This window comes from Cryptomeria japonica, chromosome 11 (assembly GCF_030272615.1).
Source record: "Cryptomeria japonica chromosome 11, Sugi_1.0, whole genome shotgun sequence".
NCBI classification, from domain to species: domain Eukaryota; kingdom Viridiplantae; phylum Streptophyta; class Pinopsida; order Cupressales; family Cupressaceae; genus Cryptomeria; species Cryptomeria japonica.
This window is the reverse complement of record NC_081415.1, coordinates 325,268,185-325,289,444: the sequence shown is the minus strand read 5'-3', so window position 1 is coordinate 325,289,444 and position 21,260 is coordinate 325,268,185.

Sequence of the window (21,260 nt, the reverse complement as noted above, 5' to 3'; positions counted from 1 at the left end):
GATGCATTAATGAAGGTGAAATATACCTATCGTGTGTGTAGTATGTTATTGTAGAAATGAATTAAGTAATGATATTAAAGTACCCTAGAGAAAGATTATTGATGTTGTGTTATTTCCGCTTACGTTATTTGATGAAATGAGCAATGATGTATGTTCATATTGGTTAATTGGTTAATGAATGTAAATAGATGGAGATGTTATATGTTGCATTATATGTTATTAAAGGTTAATTAAAAAATTTTTTATCTCCATTTGTATATTATTGTTTAGTTTCTTTAGGGTATTTTGGTGGGAATTATAGGAGAAATGCCCAAATCAGAAGGCGAAGCTATTTCATATGAATTGGCAGATAATTTTCTAAGAGCCTTACAAGGACCTACTTTCTTCATTTGAAGTTTTTTGTAGACACCAGTAGGAAACCTTTCCTTCCTGAGATGAGCAAAGAAAAGGTCTCCAACCTAAAAAATGAAGTTCCCTCTGCTTTTTATCACCATTATGTTTATACTATTGATTGCTAGATTCAATGTTTATCTTGACCTCTTCATGAAGATCATGTATGAGTTTAGAAAACTCTTCACCTGCTGCACTATGCCTTTCCATACTACCTAGATCTCTCAAATCAAACACCCCCTTGGATGCATGCCATATACAACATAGAATGGGCTAAATCTAGTACTTCAATTAGGAGAATCATTAAATGCAAACTTGACTTGATCCAAAGCTAGATCCCAAGTACTTGGTGTTTTGCCAACAAGATATCTCAACATATTACCAAGGCTTCGATTAACAACCTCTGTTTGACATTCCATTAGGGGGTGGTAAGTAGAACTAAAACTCAAATTTATGCCCAATTTATTCCATAGAGTCCTCCAAAAATGACCCACAAACTTAGTATCCATGTCAAAGATAATACTCTTTGGAATTCCATCTAACCATACTACTTCTTTGAAGAACAAATTTGCAATGTTAGTGACGTCAATAGTTTTCTTACAAGGTATGAAATGAGTCATTTTAGAAAATCTATCTACCAAAACAAATATAGAATCATTGCCCCTTTGAGTTTGAGGCAAACCCAATACAAAATCCATACTCATTGAGTCCCAAGGCCGAGTTGGAATTGGAAGTGAATGATATAGTCCAACATTTTGGCTCTCCCTTTGGCATGTTGACAAATGTTGCACCTTTCCACATATCTCCTCACATCTGATTGCATCTTTGGCCAATAATAATGAGTTTTCAACTGTAAATAGGTCTTCTCTTGTCCAAAGTGACCAGCAAGACTACCACAATGCTTCTCCTTCAACAAATTATCTCTCATGGATCCTTTGGGAATGCATAACTTTTTCCTCTTAAACAACAAACCTTCTTGAATCATGAAGTCCACCCATGAATCTCTATTCCTGGCAATTCGATCGCTGCAAGCTTCAAAGAACTCTTTAAAATTTGCATCCTCTACATAAAATTCTTTTAAACTTCCAAAACCCACACTATTAGCTTGTATTTTATAAAGCAACAATTTCTTTCTACTCAAAGCATCAACAACACTATTCATTTGCCCACTTTTATATTTTAAAACAAAGTTAAAATTTTGGAGATACTCAATTTACTTGGCATGTCTTTGATTCAACTTGTGTTGGCTATTTATAAATTGTAGAGCATGATTATGTACATATGCACAATTAATTCCTTGGGTAGTAAATAATGCCTCCATTTATTTAAGGACTAAACCAAAGCATAAAATTCCAAATCATAAGAAGAATACTTCCTTTTAGCTTCATTTAATTTCTCACTAAAGTATGCTACTGGTTTACTTTCTTGACTGAGGACTGTCCCAATAGCAACCCACTAGAATCGCACTCCACTTGAAACACTTTGTCAAAATCAGGGAAAGCAAGAATGGGCTGCTCACTTACCCTTTGTTTAAGAAATTTAAAACTTTTTTCAGCCTTCCTAGTCCATTCAAAATATTTCTTATTCCCCTCAATAGTCTCAAGTATATGAGCAACAACATGACTAAAATTTCTTCTAATTTTTTTGTAAAAACTTGCTAACCCTTGAAAACTCCTTACCTCCATTACACTCTTTGGTGTGGGTCGATCAAGTATGGCTTGAAATTTTTCCTTGTCCATCTTTAGTCCATCCTTGGACACCACAAAGCCCAAGTAGATCAGTTTGGTTTCCAAAATGACACAATTCTTGAGATTTATTTGCAATTTCTCCTCATGTAGCCTCCTTAATACTTGTCTTAAATGCTCTAGATGCTCTTCTTTAGACCTGCTAAACACCAAAATGTCATCCAAATATATGATAAAAAATTTACCAAGGAATGGTTTCAAAACCTCGTTCATTAGTCTCATAAAAGTGTTGGGTGCATTAGACAATCCAAAAGGCATAACCAGTCATTCATACAAACCATCACTAGTCTTAAAGGTTTTCTTCCATTCATCACCTAGTCTGATTCTTATTTGGTGGTAGCCACTTTTCAATTCTATCTTAGAAAAATACATAGAACCACTCAAACAATCCATTAAGTCTTCAATTCTAGGAATAGGAAACCTAAATCTTATGGCAATTTTATTTATATCCCTTGAATCAGTGCACATACGCCATTCCCCTCCTTTCTTTGGCACAAGTATTGTGGGAACAACACAATGACTTAGGCATTCCCTTATCAAACCCTTCTTCAAAAGGTACTCCACTTGCTTTCTTATCTCTTCATTTTTAGAAGGCTAGCTCCAGGAATCAAATCCATATTGTGGCAATGTTTCTCATACGTGGCAACTCACTGGGGAAATAAGATGCAACAATATCTAAATGTTAATTCAAAATACCTTGCACTTCAGTAGGCAAATCATCAAGTGTCATGGTGGCCAACACATTCCTAGGTTTAAGAACCAAAGCAAATCTTACTTATTCATTCTTCATTTCACGGATGAATTCCTTACCAGTTACCAACATTACCTTACTGGTGCTACTACTTCTATTGCCTACTTCTTGTTCTTTCATAGGAATCAATGTATGTTTCACTCAATCCTTCTCAATTGTATGGGTGTTCTCCCATCCATTATGCATCATTTTCTTGTCAAATTGCCATGGTCTTCCAAGCAATACATGGAAAACATCCATGGGCATTATATCACATAACACGTTATCTTTATCACTTCCAATTTTAAAAGTAACATAGGCTTGCTCATTACTAACAATTGATGCCCTTTTTTAACCATGATACTTTATAAGGAGAGGTGATGCAGAAGCATTGGTCTAGTTCTTACCGATTGGGTAGTTTTCAGTGGAGTTGCTTGAGATCATGGCATTTCTTCATGTTTGAGTGTTTAGTGTTGTGGTTTTGGGTTATTCTCTTATGTTCATTGTCTTTATCATGTGCAATTTTCATGGCATTTGGCTTTGTTCTCGGTGAGTTATCGATTCTGGTATTGGCCCAGTTGATATGTTCTTACCGGTTAGTCTAGCAGTGTGTTGAGAGAAGTTGGATTGGGTTATAGTTGATCTTTGTGACTTGTGGATCATTGGAGATGTTTCTTTGGGCCTTGGCCAGTATTCCCAGAGGTTCACGCATCATTTTATATTTATGTTTGTTTTTAGTGATTTGAGCTGACATGTTACCATTGCATGTTTCATGAACCAGTTGGTCTTTGGGTCAACTTGATTGAGTTGTAATTATTTGTGGATGATATAAATGGAAGTTGGTGAATCATTTGAGGATATAGAAGTGAGAAGATAGAAGACAAACTTTAGAAATCGAGCGAAGATGTAGATTTGGTGAGATTTTGAACCGAATGGATTGAGGCCAGAAGGCTGAGGTTCGAATTAGGGTAGAACTAATAGATTGTTCTCGGAAGCCGATTTGATATGAGGATGATCTAGGGATCTTGTAATTGTGTTGTAAGCATTATTTGTATCCTGGAATATGATCCAGCATGTGGTATGTGTAACTCTTAAGATTTTATTAAGATTTATTCAAGCTATTTACCAGTTATGTGTTCTGTTATGTTACCGGTTGTTCTTTTTGTTGTTTTTTAGAATCTTGTTACCGGTATGTTTTGCATAATTTATGTGTTTAGCTGTAAGGTTCAGCTATCCTTCATTGGATCTCCCTTCTTTTACTACATAAAATGGTTTCAGAGTTGGTTTGTGAACCTATTGTTGGACAGAGTGTTGTTTGTGCACCGATTGGTTGGAGGGAAGATTGAGACAACTTGTGGACTTGTTCAGATCACCGAACGTGAGGCAGAGAAAGGATTTTAGGTAGACCACTGATCCTAGAGCTTGAGATTGAAGAATTTAGAGGGTGGAGACTTGAGCAGATCACCAATTGAGGCAAACCACAGTTTGGGCTGGTAGATCACCATGGAGAGGCAACTTGAAGTTGTAGTTAGATCGTCGAGCCCCTTGAGGCAGTTGCAAGTACCCATTGACCGATCAACGAACCAGATCAAGTGATGGGACTCACTTTTCAATTAACCCCAAGAGTCTGATGTAGGAGCACTGGTCTAGTTCTTACCAATTGGGTAGTTTTCAGTGGAGTTGCTCGAGATCATGGTATTTCTTCATGTTTGAGTGTTTAGCATTGTGGTTTTAGGTTTATTCCCTTATGTTTGTGGTCTATATCATGTTTGATTTTCATGGCATTTGGCTCTGTTCCCAGTGAGTTATCGATTCTGATATTGGTCTAGTTGAGATGTTCTTACTGGTTAGTCTGGTAGTTTGTTGAGTGAAGTTGGATCGGGTTGCGGTTGATCTCTATGACTTGCGAATCATTGGAGATGTCTCTTTGGGCCTCGGCCGGTATTCCCAGAGGTCCATGCATCATTTTATGTTTTGTGTTTGTTCTTAGTGATTTGAGCTGACATCTTACCATTGCACATTTCATGAACCGGTTGGTCTTTGGGTCGACTTGATTGAGTTGTAATTATTTGTGGACGGTATAAATGGAAGATGGTGAATAATTTGAGGATATAGAAGATAGAGCTTCGATATTGAGCAAAGAAGTAGATCCAGTGAGATTCTAAAATGGTTGGATAGAGGTCGGAAGGCTGAGGTTCAGATTAGGGTAGAACCAACAAACTATTCCTGAAATCCAATTTGAGATGAGGATGATCTAGGGATCTTGTAATTGTGTTGTAAGAATTATTTGTATCTTGGACTACGATCTAGTATGTGTCATGTGTAACTCTTCAGATTGTAATAAGATTTATTCAAGTTATTTATTGGTTGTGTTCTGTTATATTACCGGTTGTTCCTTTTGTTGTTTTTGACATCTTGTTACCAGTATGTTTTGCATTATTTATGTGTTTATCTGCAAGGTTGGGTTATCCTTCATTGGATCTCCCTGCTTTGATTGTGTCAAATGGTATTAGAGCTAGTTTGTGAACCTATTGTTGGACAGAGTGTTGTTTGTGCACTGGTTGGTTGGAGAGAAGATTGAGGCAACTTGTGGACTTGTTCAGATCATTAAAGTAAGGCAAAGCAATATTTATAGGTAGAACATCAAGCCTAGAGTTTGAACTTGAGGCATTTAGTGGATGGAGACTTGAACATATCACTGATTGTGGCAGATCACTCTTTGGACTAGTAGATCACCGCAGAGAGGCAATTGAAAGTTATAGTCAGATCGTTGAGCCCCTTGAGGTAGTTGCAAGTATCCACTGACCGATCACCGAACCAGATCAAGTGATGGGACTCACTTTTCAATTAACCCCAAGAGTCTGATGCAGGAGCACCAGTCTAGTTCTTATCGGTTGGGCAGTTTTTAGTGGAGTTACTTGAGATCATGGCATTTCTTCATGTTTGAGTGTTTAGCTTTGTGGTTTTGGGTTTATTCCCTTGTGTTTGTGGTCTTTATCATGTTTCTAGTTTCATGGCATTTGGATTTGTTCCCAATGAGTTATCGATTCCGGTATTGGCCCGGTTGATATGTTCTTACCGATTAGTCTAGCAGTGTTTTGAGTGAAGTTGGATTGGGTTGCAGTTGATCTTTGTGACTTGTAGATCATTGGAGATGTTGCTTTGGGCCTTGCTTGGTATTCCCAGAGGTCTGCACATCATTTTATGTTTTGTGTTTATTCTTAGTGATTTGAGCTGACATGTTACCATTGCACGTTTCATGAACCGATTGGTATTTGGGTCGATTTGATTGAGTTGCAATTATTTGTAGATGGTATAAATGGAAGCTGGTGAATCATTTGAGGATATGGAAGTGAGAAGATAGAAGATAGATTTTAGAGATCGAGCGAAGATGTAGATCCGACGAGATTCTGAACCAATTGGACTGAGGTTGGAAGGCTGAGGTCTAGATTAGGGTAGAACCGACAGACTATTCCTAGAAGCCAATTTGATATGAGGATGATCTAGGGATCTTGTAATTGTGTTGTAAGCATTATTTGTATCTTGGAATGTGATCCAGCATATGGCATGTGTAACTCTCTAGATTGTAATAAGATTTAATCAAGTTATTTACCAGTTATGTGTTTTGTTATGTTATCAGTTGTTCTTTCTGTTGTTTTCGACATCTTGTTACTGGTATGTTTTGCATGATTTATGTGTTTAGTTGCAAGGTTGGGTTGTCCTTCATTGGATCTCCCTACTTTGACTACATCAAAATGGTATTAGAGATGGTTTGTGAACCTATTGTTGGACAAAGTGTTGTTTGTGCACCGGTTGGTTGGAGAAAAGATTGAGGCAACTTGTACACTTGTTCAGATCATCGAATGTGAGGAAGAGAAAGGTTTGCAGGTAGACCATTGATACTAGAGCTTGAGCTTGAGGCATTTAGTGGGTGGAGACTTGAACAAATTGCTGATTGAGGGAGACCACAATTTGGACCGGTAGATTGCCATGGAGAGGTAATTGAAAGCTGTAGTCAGATCGCTGATCTAGATCAAGTGATGGGACTCACTTTTCAATTAACCCCAAGAGTCTAATGCAGTAGCACTGCTCTAGTTCTTATCGGTTGGGTAGTTTTAGGTGGATTTTCTTGAGATCATGGAATTTCTTCATGTTTGAGTGTTTAGCATTATGGTTTTGGGTTTATTCCCTTATGTTTGTGGTCTTTATCAATTTTGGGTTTCATGGCATTTGGATTTTTTCCCAGTGAGTTATCGATTCTAGTTTTGGCCCGGTTGATATGTTCTTACCGGTTAGTCTGGCAATATGTTGAGCAAAGTTGGATTGGGTTGAGGTTGATCTCCGTGACTTGCAGATCATTGGAGATGTTTCTTTGGGCCTTGGCCGGTAATCCTGAAGGCCGACGTATCATTTTATGGTTTGTGTTTGTTCTTAGTGATTTGACCCAACATGTTACCATTGCACGTTTCATGAATTGATTGGTCTTTGGGTCAACTTGATTGAGTTGTAATTAATTGTAGATGGTATAAATGGAAGCTGGGGAGTCGTTTGAGGATATAGAAGTGAGAAGATAGAAGACAAAGTTTAGAGATCAAGCGAAGATGTAGATCCGGTGAGATTCTAACCGGTTGGGCTGAGGTCAGTAGGCTAAGGTCTGGATTAGGGTAGAACGGACAGACCCTTCCTAGAAATAGATTTGATATAAGGATGATATGGGCATCTTGTAATTGTGTTGTAAGCATTTTTTGTATCCTGGACTACAATCCAGAATGTGGCATGTGTAACTCTTAAGATTGTAATAAGATTTATTCAACTTATTTACTGGTTATGTGTTATGTTATATTACCGGTTGTTCTTTCTACTATTTTTGGCATCTTGTTACCGGTATGTTTTGCATGATTTATGTGTTTAGTTGCAAGATTGGGTTGTCCTTCATTGAATCTCCTTTTTTTGACTGTGTCAAATGGTATCAGAGTTGGTTTGTGAACCTGTTGTTAGACAAAGTGTTGTTTGTGCACTAATTGGTTGGAGAGAAGATTTAGGCAACTTGTGGACTTGTTCAGATTTCTGAATGTGAGGCAGAGAAAAGTTTGTAGGTAGATCACCGATCCTAGAGCTTGATCTTGAGGCATTTAGTGGGTGGAGACTTGAACAAATCGCCGATTGAGGCAAGCCGCTGTTTGGACTACTAGATCGTCATGGAGAGGCAACCAAAAGTTGTCGTCATATCATCAAGCTCCTTGAGGCATTTGCAAGTACCTGTAGTGTCATAAAATTGCAACCCCTACAATTTTAACCACATTTCGGGTCCTCACCTTGGCGATGACATCTTCTTCCCTAACTGAAACCTATTTTTGCATTTCCAATCTTTCACTCTTTCTCCTTCATGACCCGTGTCTTCTCTAGACCTTGTCCGGGCCTCAAAATAGGGCAAGATAGGGGCATGGCACCCATGTCCCCCTAGGAAAGGGGCATGACACCCTTGTCCCCACCCCTTAGGGTGGCCTTATGTTAGGTCTTCTCGATCTCCTATGCACAATTTGTCTTCGGGGTTTGCAATTCTTCTTTGTCGGCCTTCGGTGGTTGAAAATTAATCCTTGAGGCATGTATAAAAAGGAATTCAATACCCTCATTCATGGATGGATGGACAATGAAGAGAAAGATAAGCATCATAAGGAGAAGATACAAGATTTCAAGGTCATCATCAAGCATTCAAGCATTCAAGTCTTTTTCATTCATCCGTTGGGGCAACATTAGAACATTCATTTGCAAGCATGTGTGTGTGTTAGGGTTTTGTCATGTTACATGCCATTTCATATAACATTTGTGGTTACATTCAAGAAGAAAAGCAATCATCATCAACAAGTTGCAGATCTACAAGGTATACATTTCCATTATTTACATCCAAGCATTTGTAATTACTTTCTTTCAAGGTTGATTCCTCAACCGAGGTTTGACTGAGGCAAACCCCTATCCACAACCCCCCTTTCTTTTGTTTTTTGTGTGTAGGTTGCAGGTGCGCAACTATAATTGTAGGTTTGGGCTTCATTTGCAAAGAGGGAAGAACCCTTTTTGTTTTGCGGATTTTGTGGTGGATCATGTACATTCCCGCCATGGCCCCAATGAATTTTCTCCAAATCTGCATACCAGATCCGTATCAATTTAATTAGCTTAGATCTGAAGTTACAGCGCGATCCTGAACTGGTAGCTCTTCATTTCACTCATTTTATCTCTCTTTTCCACATATTCAACAAGTCAAATTTCTCATTTACAAAAGAGGGTAAATCACACTTCAACCGCTTGCAATCCACTCCAAATTCACATCCTTGTTTCCCTCAGATTTGGATCTAGCAGATTCAAACTCCCTCCAAGTGAAAATCATCCTAGTGGCTTCCTTTCTCTCTCCTAGGTAGGGAGTCACTAGGATCTAATTTTCCACTTTACATTTTGGTGAACCCGACGTCTTACAGATTGATTTTGATTTCTCATTCTTAGATCTGATTAATTGCAATATGAATTTCAAATTTTCATTTTCAAGTTTGATCTATTTGCAAATTTTAGAGGTTAATTGCATAAAACCCCTAATTTTTCATTTTGTGAAAATTAAGTTTGTGAGGTGTAAAATTTTAATTATTTGTTTCAGATCTGATTTCTATTTCAAAATTGCAATTCAAATCTATCTCTTTATTCTAAAAATTTAGTGGTTAAATCATAAAACCCTAATTTTTAAGATTCTTCTATTTTCGACCTTTGACTATAAGTTTGACCAATCTAGACATCTCCAAATTGGTTTTTTTTAATCCCGCATTAAAGTCATAATCTCTATCATCCCTGAAAATTTTGAAAAAAGTTGGTCGCACCGTGTGCATTCCTGCCACAGTCCTCAACTTTTTTCCCGAAATTTTGGGAGATGGATTTGACTGTATTTTTTTGCTCAAATTCATAAATAAGCATACTTTATCAATTTTACCACTCTTTAAGGTCAAACAAAAATTCAAAATTCATCAACTTCACATCTTAAAATTAATTTTCATAAAAAGGTCCTAATTTTAGATCTGCTTTTCCAGCAAATTTAGATTTCACTTAAGAGACTTTTAATGGAAATGAATAAATTGGATTTACTTTCTCTTTCACATGTGATTGCATTAATTTTTGCATATATTTATCATGTGTCAGATAAGAGTTTCTTTCATTTCATGTTGCTTCTCTTTCTTAATAGCACTTGGTCATATTGTGTTGTTAGGATTTCTAAATTATTTTCTTTTCAACTAGATCTGGAATCTTTTATGTATCATTTATTTTGCATTAAGGTGATGTTGTTAACAACATGAATTTACTATGTTAATCACCTTAAAGATTTTGTAGATCCTAAACCTAAAGATCCTAATCTTTGTACCTCTGATAGGGTATCTTGTGTGGATGAAATGAGACCTACTGCTTTAACCAATGATCTTTCTAAAGGAGAGCAAGCATTGGAAAGTAATATGGATCCATATTATTCTCATACACATACCCTTGAGCAAGGGGGGAAATATGAAAACATCAACATTCTTACATCTTTAGATCCTACTTATTCTCCTAAGACCTATCTTCAACATCGAAGTCTATGTAGAGAGGATGATGTCATGCATTTTATTCATGACCTTTCTCCTTGCATAGAAATCACTAAAAATGAGTTTTTAGATGATGAAGATGTTCTTCCCCAATCTTCCAAAAAGGATAAGCTTGATAAAGGAAAAGAGATTCTCATTCCACATGATACTCCTCCTTCATCTACAAATCCTTTTCTACCTCCTTACACATTAAATTTCAAAGAAATTCATGATCTTGTTCCTCCATCTAGTCAATTGCAACATTATTATAGTTGTGGCTTTCATATAATTACAGAACAAGGTTTTAAAGGACATGGAATTTGTGTCCCTATAAATCCTCCTACACAAACTACTACAAGAGGCCTAGGAAGTGGTACCCCTCATTCTATGGATAGATTCCTTAGGCTTCAAAACTTTCAATATTACCTTCAAAAACAACAAATCAAGAGATCCCGCAAGAATGCTTCTTCTTCAAAGCTTCCTTTTTGTTCATTTCATCAAACCCATGACCATAATGCTAATGATTTCCCTGATTTTGAAAACTCTATTCAAGATGACATGGAAAGTGGCAAAATTAGAATTGTGGATAATGAAAATTCTTCTAACAAACCCTCTTCTTCATGGGAAGATGATATTTACCATCCTAACATATTATCTACAAGAATCTGTTGGAGATTGAAATATGACAAGAACATTTCCTTTCCTTCTCAAAATAAAAACAAAAATCTTAAGCAAGTGAAAGGTATTGAATATTGCATTTTTCATGATTCATATTCACAATCTCTTGGAAAATGTTATGCATTTAAGAAATTTGTTCAAATGCAATATGATCTTGTACACATTTGTCTCATAGAAGATCTAGTTGTGTTTCTTGGTAAAACCATCGTGCCTTAGCACTTCTTTTCCCTTCATGTTTCTCTTCACCCTATGGCATAATTAGCCCATTTAATAGGGGCTCTTTATCATTAGTGGTGGTATTTTTCACTTTAACATACTTTGGGGGAAGCAACATGAAGTCCATTTTTCTACTTCTTTCTATACATTTATCTCTATCCTTGTGCATTATTCATTATTAGATCTCTTTTCTTTCATAGGGTTATTCTCATGTGAGCATATAATTGTTCTTTGGTTTTCCTCTTTGCTTGGAGAGGAGCATATTTAATGAGTATTGTACTTCTTCTCTTTCCTTTATTCTCTTGGAAATATTACCTCTTCTACGGTTTCGATTATTTGCAAGCATGATATGTCCCTTAGCAGGGAATGATCTCTTCAGAAGTATGTATCCCTTCCTTGAAAGGATTTTGTTCCACTAGGATGACATATCACTTGAAACTAATCACCATCAGAAAATGTGTAATATTTCTCCTCGTTCTACTCACTTTAGGGGCAAGGATTTTCGCTCCTTTCCCTTGCATAATTATGTCCTTTAGGGGCTGCATTTTCATATGTGATTATCATTTCTTACAATGGTATTCTTTTATGATTAATCTCCCTTGGGGAATATATGATTCTTTTTCTCTCTTCTTTTCGAAGATTACCACTTCTTGAGACATGCATTGTACATTTACTAATGTCTTTTCTTACATGTGTTCATGTAAGTTCATTGTACATTTTCTTATGTCTAATCTCTCTCTAGTTGATTGTGTAAGCTCTTCTCATTGTCCCTTAGCTTGCAGGGCAATGATCCTTCTCTCTCTCTTTCTCTAGGGATCCACTTTGCCCTATTAAGTGGATGGTATGAGTTCTATTACTTGATGTCATTCCTTGTGTAGAATTTTTGGTCATTGACTTAAGGATTTTCTCTTATACAAGAATCATTTTGATTAAGTAAAAACAGGTTTTCGAAAGGAACCCAAACCCTATTACATATCAAGAGATAGAAAAAGTATTAAAGTAGAATAAAACTGTGCCTGATCACCCAAACATAAAATAGTTCCCAACCAAAACAAAAAGGGAACTCAAAACACATAAAGCCACTCAAAGACAACAAAAGGATAAAAAAAAGGACAACACAAAGACAAAGACAGAGACCGAGATAGCTAAATATTTTTCATAATATCTTCTGCATAAACCGCCATCTGCTTCATGTTATCTGTAGAGTTCTTCAATTCATCCAACTCTTGTCCCTTGATATCACCCTGATTCCTAGTGTTGGCCTAGTTCTCCTCTCATGACCTTTTTTTTCCATCTGGTCCTTGTCGCCCTCCTTGTCTTTAATGTTATCAAATATGTTAATCAAAATATTCATATTATCCACAGAGGCCTTAAGAATCTGGAAATTTTGTTCAACAATCCTCTTCATAGTTAATTCCATCTTGTCGACTCTATTGACTAGGTTGTTCATGGTAGTTTCTAGTCCGTTCGCCTCTCTATTCCCTTCCATTTCCTTAACCTTCTTTTCTGTTTCAAGAATATTACCAACCATGGCCTCAATAGCTTCAACATTGTTGATAGAAACCACTAATTCTTTAACATTTTCAGAAAGAGGCTTCTCGCCTATCGTAGCATTTTTTATAACATTAATATCATTCTTCAGGTTGCTAATATCTTTCACAATTTTGCTGATAGTTTCACAAAATCCCTTAATGCTATCATTATCCCCTGACAGTCACTAGGATTTCCCCTTTTATTCTCTTTGCCCTCATTCTGCAACTCACCACGACCCACATTCGGAATCTCATCCTCCTCCTTACCCTTCATATTGTCATTTTTTCCCTCCTCTGCATCCTCATCAGAAGCTATCAATATCTATTTTTTGCCTTGTTAGCTCCCCTACTGGTATTCTTGTTCCTCTGGGTTTGTTTTCCCATTCCCTTTCCTTTCTTTCTTTTGATGAATTTCTTCTCAAAGGACTCATCCTCGAAGTCCAAGAGATCAGAATCAACAACAATCCTCTTTTTTTTCCCCTTATTCCTCCTCTTTTTGCTGAGATCCTCCGATTCACCTTCAGTTTCACAGTCAAAGTTGAAATCACTATACTCACTTTCTGTGTCATCATCCCTGGTATGTTTACCTCTAATTGGTTTCTCAATGGATTTCCCTTTCAACAATTTGTAAACTAAAACCATAAGACCCCGATGAAGAGTATGGTCCCCTTGAGGGTCTTTCTGCATTTCTTTAATGGTATGATCCATGGAACAAGCTAAATAATAGGGCATGCTTACCTTTTCAACATGGCAGAAGTGGTTGAGCAGCATGAAATAGTGCCCGTAAGCCCTCATGAATCTTCCATCTAGAGTAATGCAGGTTATGGTAGCAAACAACGTGAACCTCCATGGCCTACAGATATGCTTGGGTGAGTGGTAGGAGTCATCCACCTTCACCATTTTCTTCTTTTCGCCATCCGTGATAGGAATTCTATCTGCTACCTTATCAAAAACACTTCGATCTCTATAGAACTTAATACCATCTTTCACCATCCCCATAGCTTCTGCAATGATATCTTCATCCACCATCATCATCTGGGTGCCCACCAAAACTTTTCCATTCTTCCAATTCTTTATGAAATGCTTGGTAACTATTGGGTCTTTACTGCAGAGCCTCTCCATGAAAACACTTAAACCCCCCTCTTGTAAAATCTCCCAAACCTCTTTGTTCTTCTTCGAATCTGAACATAAAGTTGGTTCAAACCTCTTTTTGTTCCCTCCCATTTTTCCCTCAAATTCACTGGAATTCCTAATCTCGACTCTAATATTTCCTCTCTAGTTTCTATTATTGCTCTAAAAAACAACCCAGAATCCATGCCCTATTAATATGATATGATTATTAAATAAATACTCAACACCGCCACTATAAACCTTCATCAAAAAAAGGGGGAAAGGCATTAGGAATTATGATTAATGATACCATGTTGCTTCATCTAGATACAGTCCAGTTCAAACAAGGATTTTGCCTCACACGCAAGTTTACTCTCACCATTAATGGCAATGATTTTCTCAGATTGGCAGGCCAAGTTGGCTACCCAGTCAGCACATGAGTTAGCTTCCCTGTAAACATGTGTGAAAACACACATATTGAAGGTTTCACTTATTTCCTTTGTAGCTTTAATAGCATTGTTTATAGACCAAGAGGGTGGGAACACCTTATTCAAACATTTTATAATATTCAAAGAGTCACCTTCACACCATACTCTGGTACAATTGGCTTCCTTTGCAAGAACCATTCCATGATAAGTATCCATGGCCTCAGCAACATGATTAGTTTGTCTGCCAATAGGAATATATTTCATGGTTTTGCATTTTCCCCATTCATCCCTTAAAACCACACCACACCCCGCATTGCCAGGGTTACCCTTTGAAGCGCCATCGAAGTTGATTTTCATCCATCCATGAGGAGGGCTTTCCCATTTCACACCTTATGTAGGATTAGCCTGAAAGATGTCACTTCCCTTTAATCTCCAATTCTTGAAAATAATATGATCATCCTGATCTTTGGGGTTGGCTATTCCACCCATGTTGTTGATATTCTCCACCATATTTCATTTGATTTTCTCAAAAATTATTTGATCCTTAGATGCCTTATCTCTGAACACTCTTTCATTTCTCTCTTTCCATATTCCCCAACAAATATGAGGTAAAGCCAATCTCCATAACAAAATTATAGACTTATTCCTTGAGGGGTGATGCCATGAATTAAAAACCTCTTGGACAGATTCTAGAAAGACCCAACTGATATTGAAATAATCTAGACATCTAGCCTAGATGTCAGCAAAGAAAGGACTATGGAAGAACAAGTGGTTAATGGTTTCCTCATTCTACATACAAAGAAGACAAACACTAGGCATACAGAATCCTCTAATTTTGAGGTCTTATACAAGAATCATTAATCCTTGACTATGACCTCTTTTACACTTGGCAATGTACATCTATGATAAATCCAACCATCCCTTTGGGGGCTAAACGTGAGTCATCCCTCATCAAGAATCCCTTTCACCTAGAAATAGGAGGAAGGATTGCATTCTTGTTCTTTCCTTTTCTTGTTCTAGAAGATGTTATATTTGTCTAAGACAACTCTTCTTGGGGGTATATGTCTTTTGAACAAATATCTCTTCTCCTCCAAGGATCACCTTTACACTTACAACAATAAATCTCTTTTCAACTATCTTATCCTTTCTTGAAGAGTATTCCCTCTCTTTCTTGGATTTATGACATTGTTTCATAGGAGATATCTTCTTTATGATGAAGGTAGGTATCCTTGTTCTTCTTTCCTTAAGATATCAACATCAACCTATGTTGAAATCTTAAGGGGAGGGGCACCCACACTGCTCCTTTGTACTACACTTCTCTCATGCATTGGATAGTGGGATATTCTTGGAACCAAAGGGAAATCTCTTAGAGAAAGGTGTCGTCACTTTTTTTTATAGTGGGTCATTCTCAGAACTAGAGCATGGTCTCTTAGAGAGAGATGTCTTCACTTATTCTTTTTCTTTTACAGTGATACATTCTTGGAATAAGAGAGAAACCTCTTAGAGAAAGATGTTGGCACTTTTCTCTTGTATAGTGGGTCATTCTTGGAACCAAAGCACGGTCTCTTAGAGAAAGATGATGCCACTTTTCTTTTATGCGGGGTGATTATTCTCTGAACTAGAGCATGGTCTCTTAGAGAGAGGTATCATACCTTTCTTGACACATGTACTATACATGCTATACAAGTTGTAGCATACTCGGGCATAGAATCCTATGAGGTACTTCAAACCTCACTTGCACACACATGCATGAGGTTGAGTGGAGCTAACGGTGTTCTCACTATCTCTCTCTTTACATGTATCACCTAAACAGGCTCTAGGAGCGAGATTTTCCATGTCCTTCTCTTTCTTCTTCTCTTTTCTTCTCATGGATCACCAAAGTGTGTATTCATGTTCTCTCTCTTCTTCCTCTCATGAACTCATAGTTTTACTATTGATAGTTCATGGATGGTGTCAGCTTTGCTCTTTTATGTGATCGCTTGTGTTTATGTGATGGCATTAGTATTTGTGTCATGATTAGTTGTTGACACATCTGAGCTCAAGATCTCTTCGGCTAGTTAGTTTTTCATCTTGTGTCTTGATCTTGTCGTGTTTCTTTTTGTGCTTTGTCTTTGTTTTGTGTGTGTTGTGCCTTTTTTGTTTTGTGTGCTCTTGCATATGTTGGCATGAGTTAAGACCCTAAGATTGGGGGATTTTTTCTCCTCAATATTAGTGGTGTCTTATACTCCTTGTGGTACTGCTCTTAATCTCTCTCTTTCTTCTACTTTACTGGTAGTAATGGTGTAAGCCCATACTACCGCTAAAGTGGGGGATAAATGTAGTGTCATAAAATTGTGACCCCTACAATTTTAACCACATTTGGGGTCCTCATCTTGGTGATGACATCTTATTCCCTAATCGGGATCTATTTCTGCATTTCCAACCCTTCACTCTTTCTCCTTCATGACTTGTGTCTTCTCTAGACCCTATCTGGGCCCCAAAATAGGGTAGGATAGGGGTGTGGTTCCCTTTTCCCCCCTAGGATAGGGGCATGGCACCCTTGTCCCCACCCCTTAGGGTGGCCCTATGTCAGGTCTACCCAATCTCCTATGCAAAAAATTTCTTTAGGGTTTGCAATTCTTCTTTATCGGCCTTCTGTGGTTAAAAATTAATCCTTCAGGCATGTATAAAAAGGAATTCAATACCCTCATTCATGGACAAATGGACAACAAAGAGATAGATAAGGAGAATAAGGAGAAGATACAAGATTTCAAGGTCATCATCAAGCATTCAAGCATTCAATTCTTCTTCATTCATCCATTGGGGAGACATTACAACATTCATTTACAAGCATGTGTGTGTGTGTTAGGGTTTTGTCATGTTACATGTCATTTCATACAACATTTGTGGTTACATTCAAGAAACAAAGCAATCGTCATAAAAAAGTTGCAGATCTACAAGGTATACATTTTCATTGTTTACATCCAAGCATTTACAATTACTTTCTTTCAAGGTTGATTCCTCAATCAGGGTTTGACTAAGGCAAACCCCTATCCACAACCCCCCTTTCTTCTTTTTTATGTGTGTAGGTTGCAGGTGCATAGCTATAATTGTAGGTTTGGGCTTCATTTGCAAAGAGGGAAGAACCCTTTTCATTTTGCAGATTTTGTGGCGCACCATGTACATTACCGCCATGGTCCCAATGACTTTTCTCCAAATTTGTAGGGCAGATTTGTATCAGTTTAATTAGCTCAAATCTGAAGTTACAACGCAATCCCAAACTGGTAGCTCTTCATTTCACTCATTTTCTCTCTCTTTTCCACATAGTCAATAAGTCAACTTTCTCATTTACAAAAGAGGGTAAATCACACTTCAACCGTTTGCAATCCACTCAGAATTCACATCCTTGTTTCCCTTGGATTTGGATCTAGTGGATTCAAACCCCTCTTTTAAATGTAAAGTTCTTTTCAAGTGAAATTCATCCTAGTGGCTTCGTTTCTCTCTTCTAGGTGGGGAGTCACTAGGATCTAATTTTCCACTTTACAGTACCCATTGACCGATCGACGAACCGGATCAAGTGATGGGACTCACTTTTCAATTAACCTCGAGAGTCTGATGCAGGAGCACCCGTCTAGTTCTTACCAGTTGGACAGTTTTCAGTGGAGTTGCTTGAGATCATGGCATTTATTCATGTTTGATTGTTTAGTGTTGTGGTTTTGGGTTTATTCCCTTATGTTTGTGGTCTTTATTGTGTTTGAGTTTCATGGCATTTGGCTTATTTCCTAGTGAGTTATCAATTTTGGTATTGGCTCGGTTGATATGTTCTTACTGATTAGTCTGTCAATATGTTGAGAAAAGTTGGATTAGGTTGCGATTGATCACCATGACTTGCGGATCATTGGAGATGTTGCTTTGGGCCTTGGCTGGTATTCCTGGAGGTCCACGCATCATTTTATGTTTTGTGTTTGTTCTTAGTGATTTGAGCCAACATGTTACCGTTGCACATTTCATGAACCGGTTGGTCTTTGGGTCGACTTGATTGAGTTGTAATTATTTGCGGACGATATAAATAGAATCTGGGTAATCATTTGAGGATATAGAAGTGAGAAGATAGAAGACAGAGTTTAGAGGTCGAGAAAAGATGTAGATCCGTTGAGGTTCTTAACTGGTTGGACTAAGGCTGGAAGGCTGAGGTCCAGATTAGGGTAGAACCAACAAACTGATCTCAGAAGCCAATTTGATACGAGGATGATCTGGGGATATTGTAATTGTGTTACAAGCATTATTTGTATCCTGGACTGCGATCCAACATGTGGCATGTGTAACTCTTTAGATTGTAATAAAATTTGTTCAATTTATTTACTGGTTATTTGTTCTGTTATGTTACTAGTTTTTCTTTCTGAATTTTTTCAGCATCTTGTTATGGGTATGTTTTGCATGATTTATGTATTTAGCTACAAGGTTGGTCTATCCTTCATTGGATCTCCCTACTTTGGCTATGTCAAATGGTGTTAGAACTAGTTTATGAACCTGTTGTTGGTCAGAGTGTTGTTTGTGCACCGGTTCATTGAAGATAAAATTGAGGCAACTTGTGGACTTGTTCAAATCACTGAACGTGAGGAAGAGAAAGGTTTATAGGTAGACTGTCGATCCTAGAACTTGAACTTGAGGCATTTAGTGGGTGGAGACTTGAATAGGTCATCAATTGAGGCAGATAGAAGCTTGGACTGGTAGATTTTTGTGGATAGGAAACCATAAGTCGTAGTCAAATTGTCAATCCCCCTAAGGCAGTTGCAAGCACCCACTGACCGATCACTAAACCAGATCAAGTGATGGGATTCACTTTTCAATTAACCTTGAGAATCTGATGCAGGAGCACTAGTCTATTTCTTATCGGTTGGGTAGTTTTTCAGTGGAGTTGTTTGAGATCGTGGCATTTCTTCATGTTTGAGTGTTTAATGTTGTGGTTTTGTGTTTATTCCCTTATGTTCGTTGTCTTTATCATTTTCGAGTTTCATGGAATTTGGCTTTGTTTTCGGTGAGTTATCAATTCTGGCATTGGCCCAGTTGATATGTTCTTACCAGCTAGTCTGGCAGTGTGCTGAGAAAAGTTGGATCAGGTTGTGGTTGATCTCCGTGACTTGCGGATCATTGGAGATGTTTCTTTGGTCCTTGGCTGGTATTTTTGGAGGTCTTCGCATCTTTTTATGTTTTGTGTTTTTTCTTAGTGATTTGAGCCGACATGTTATCGTTGCATATTTCATGAACTAGTTGATCTTTAGGTTGACTTGATTGAGTTGTAATTATTTGCAGATGGTATAAATGGAATTTGGTGAATCATTTGAGGATATAGAAGTGAGAAGATAGAAGATAGAGTTTAGAGATCGAGTGAAGATGTAGATTAGGCAAGATTATAAACCGGTTGGAATGAGGCCAGAAGGCTGAGGTCTAGATTAGGGTAGAACCGATAGACTATTCTTGGAAGCCGATTTGATATGAAGATGATCTAGGGATCTTGTAATTGTGTTGTAAGTTTTATTTGTATCCAGGACTACAATGCAGCATGTGGCATGTGTAACTCTTCAACTTGTAATAAGATTTATTCAAGTTATTTACTGGTTATGTGTTCTGTTATGTTACCAGTTGTTCTTTCATCTATTTTTGACATCTTGTTACCGGTATGTTTTGCATGATTTATGTGTTTATCTGCAAGGTTTGGTTGTCCTTCATTGGATATCCATACTTTGACTGCATCAAATGGTATCCGAGCTGGTTTGTGAGCCTATTGTTGGACAAAGTGTTGTTTGTGCACTGGTTGGTTGGAGAGACGATTGAGGCAACTTATGGACTTGTTCAAATTGTTGAGCATGAGGTAGAGAAAGGTTTTTAGGTAGATCACCGATCTTATAGCTTGATCTTGAGGCATTTAGTGGGTGGAGACTTGAACAAATCACCGATTGAGGAATATCGCAGTTTGGACCAGTAGATCGTCATGGAGAGGCAACCATAAGTTGTAGTCAAATCATTGAGCTCCTTGAGGCACTTGCAAGTACCCACTAACTGATCATCAAACCAGATCAAGTGATGGGACTCACTTTTGAATTAACCCCGAGAGTCTGATGCAGGAGCACCGATCTAGTTCTTAACGATTGGGCAGTTTTTAGTGGAGTTGCTTGATATCATGGCATTTCTTCATGTTTGAGTGTTTAGCATTGTGGTTTTGGTTTTATTCCCTTATTTTTTTTGTCTTTATCATGTTCGAGTTTCATGACATTTAGATTTCTTCTCGGTGAGTTATCGATTTTGGTATTGGCCTGGTTGATATGTTCTTACCGGTTAGTCTGGCAATGTGTTGAGCAAAGTTGGATCGGGTCGCAGTTGATCACCATGACTTGCAGATTATTGGAGATGTTGCTTTGGGCCTTGGTCAGTATTCCCAGAGGTACATGCATCATTTTATGTTTTGTGTTTGTTCTTAGTGATTTGAATTGACATGTTACCGTTGCACATTTTATGAACCAGCTGGTCTTTGGGTCGACTTGATTAAGTTGTAATTATTTGCGGACGGTATAAATAGAAGCTGGTGAATCATTTGAGGATATAGAAGTGAGCAGATATAAGATAGAGTTTATAGATAGACCTAAGATGTAGATCCGATGAGATTCTGAACTGGTTGGACTGAGGCCAGAAGGCTGAGGTTCAAATTAGGGTAGAACTGATAGACTATTCTTGGAATCCAATTTCATATGAGGATGATATGGGGATATTGTAATTATTTTTTAAGCGTTATTTTTATCCTAGACCGCGATCTAGTAATTGGCATGTGTAACTCTTTATATTGTAATAAGATTTATTCGAGT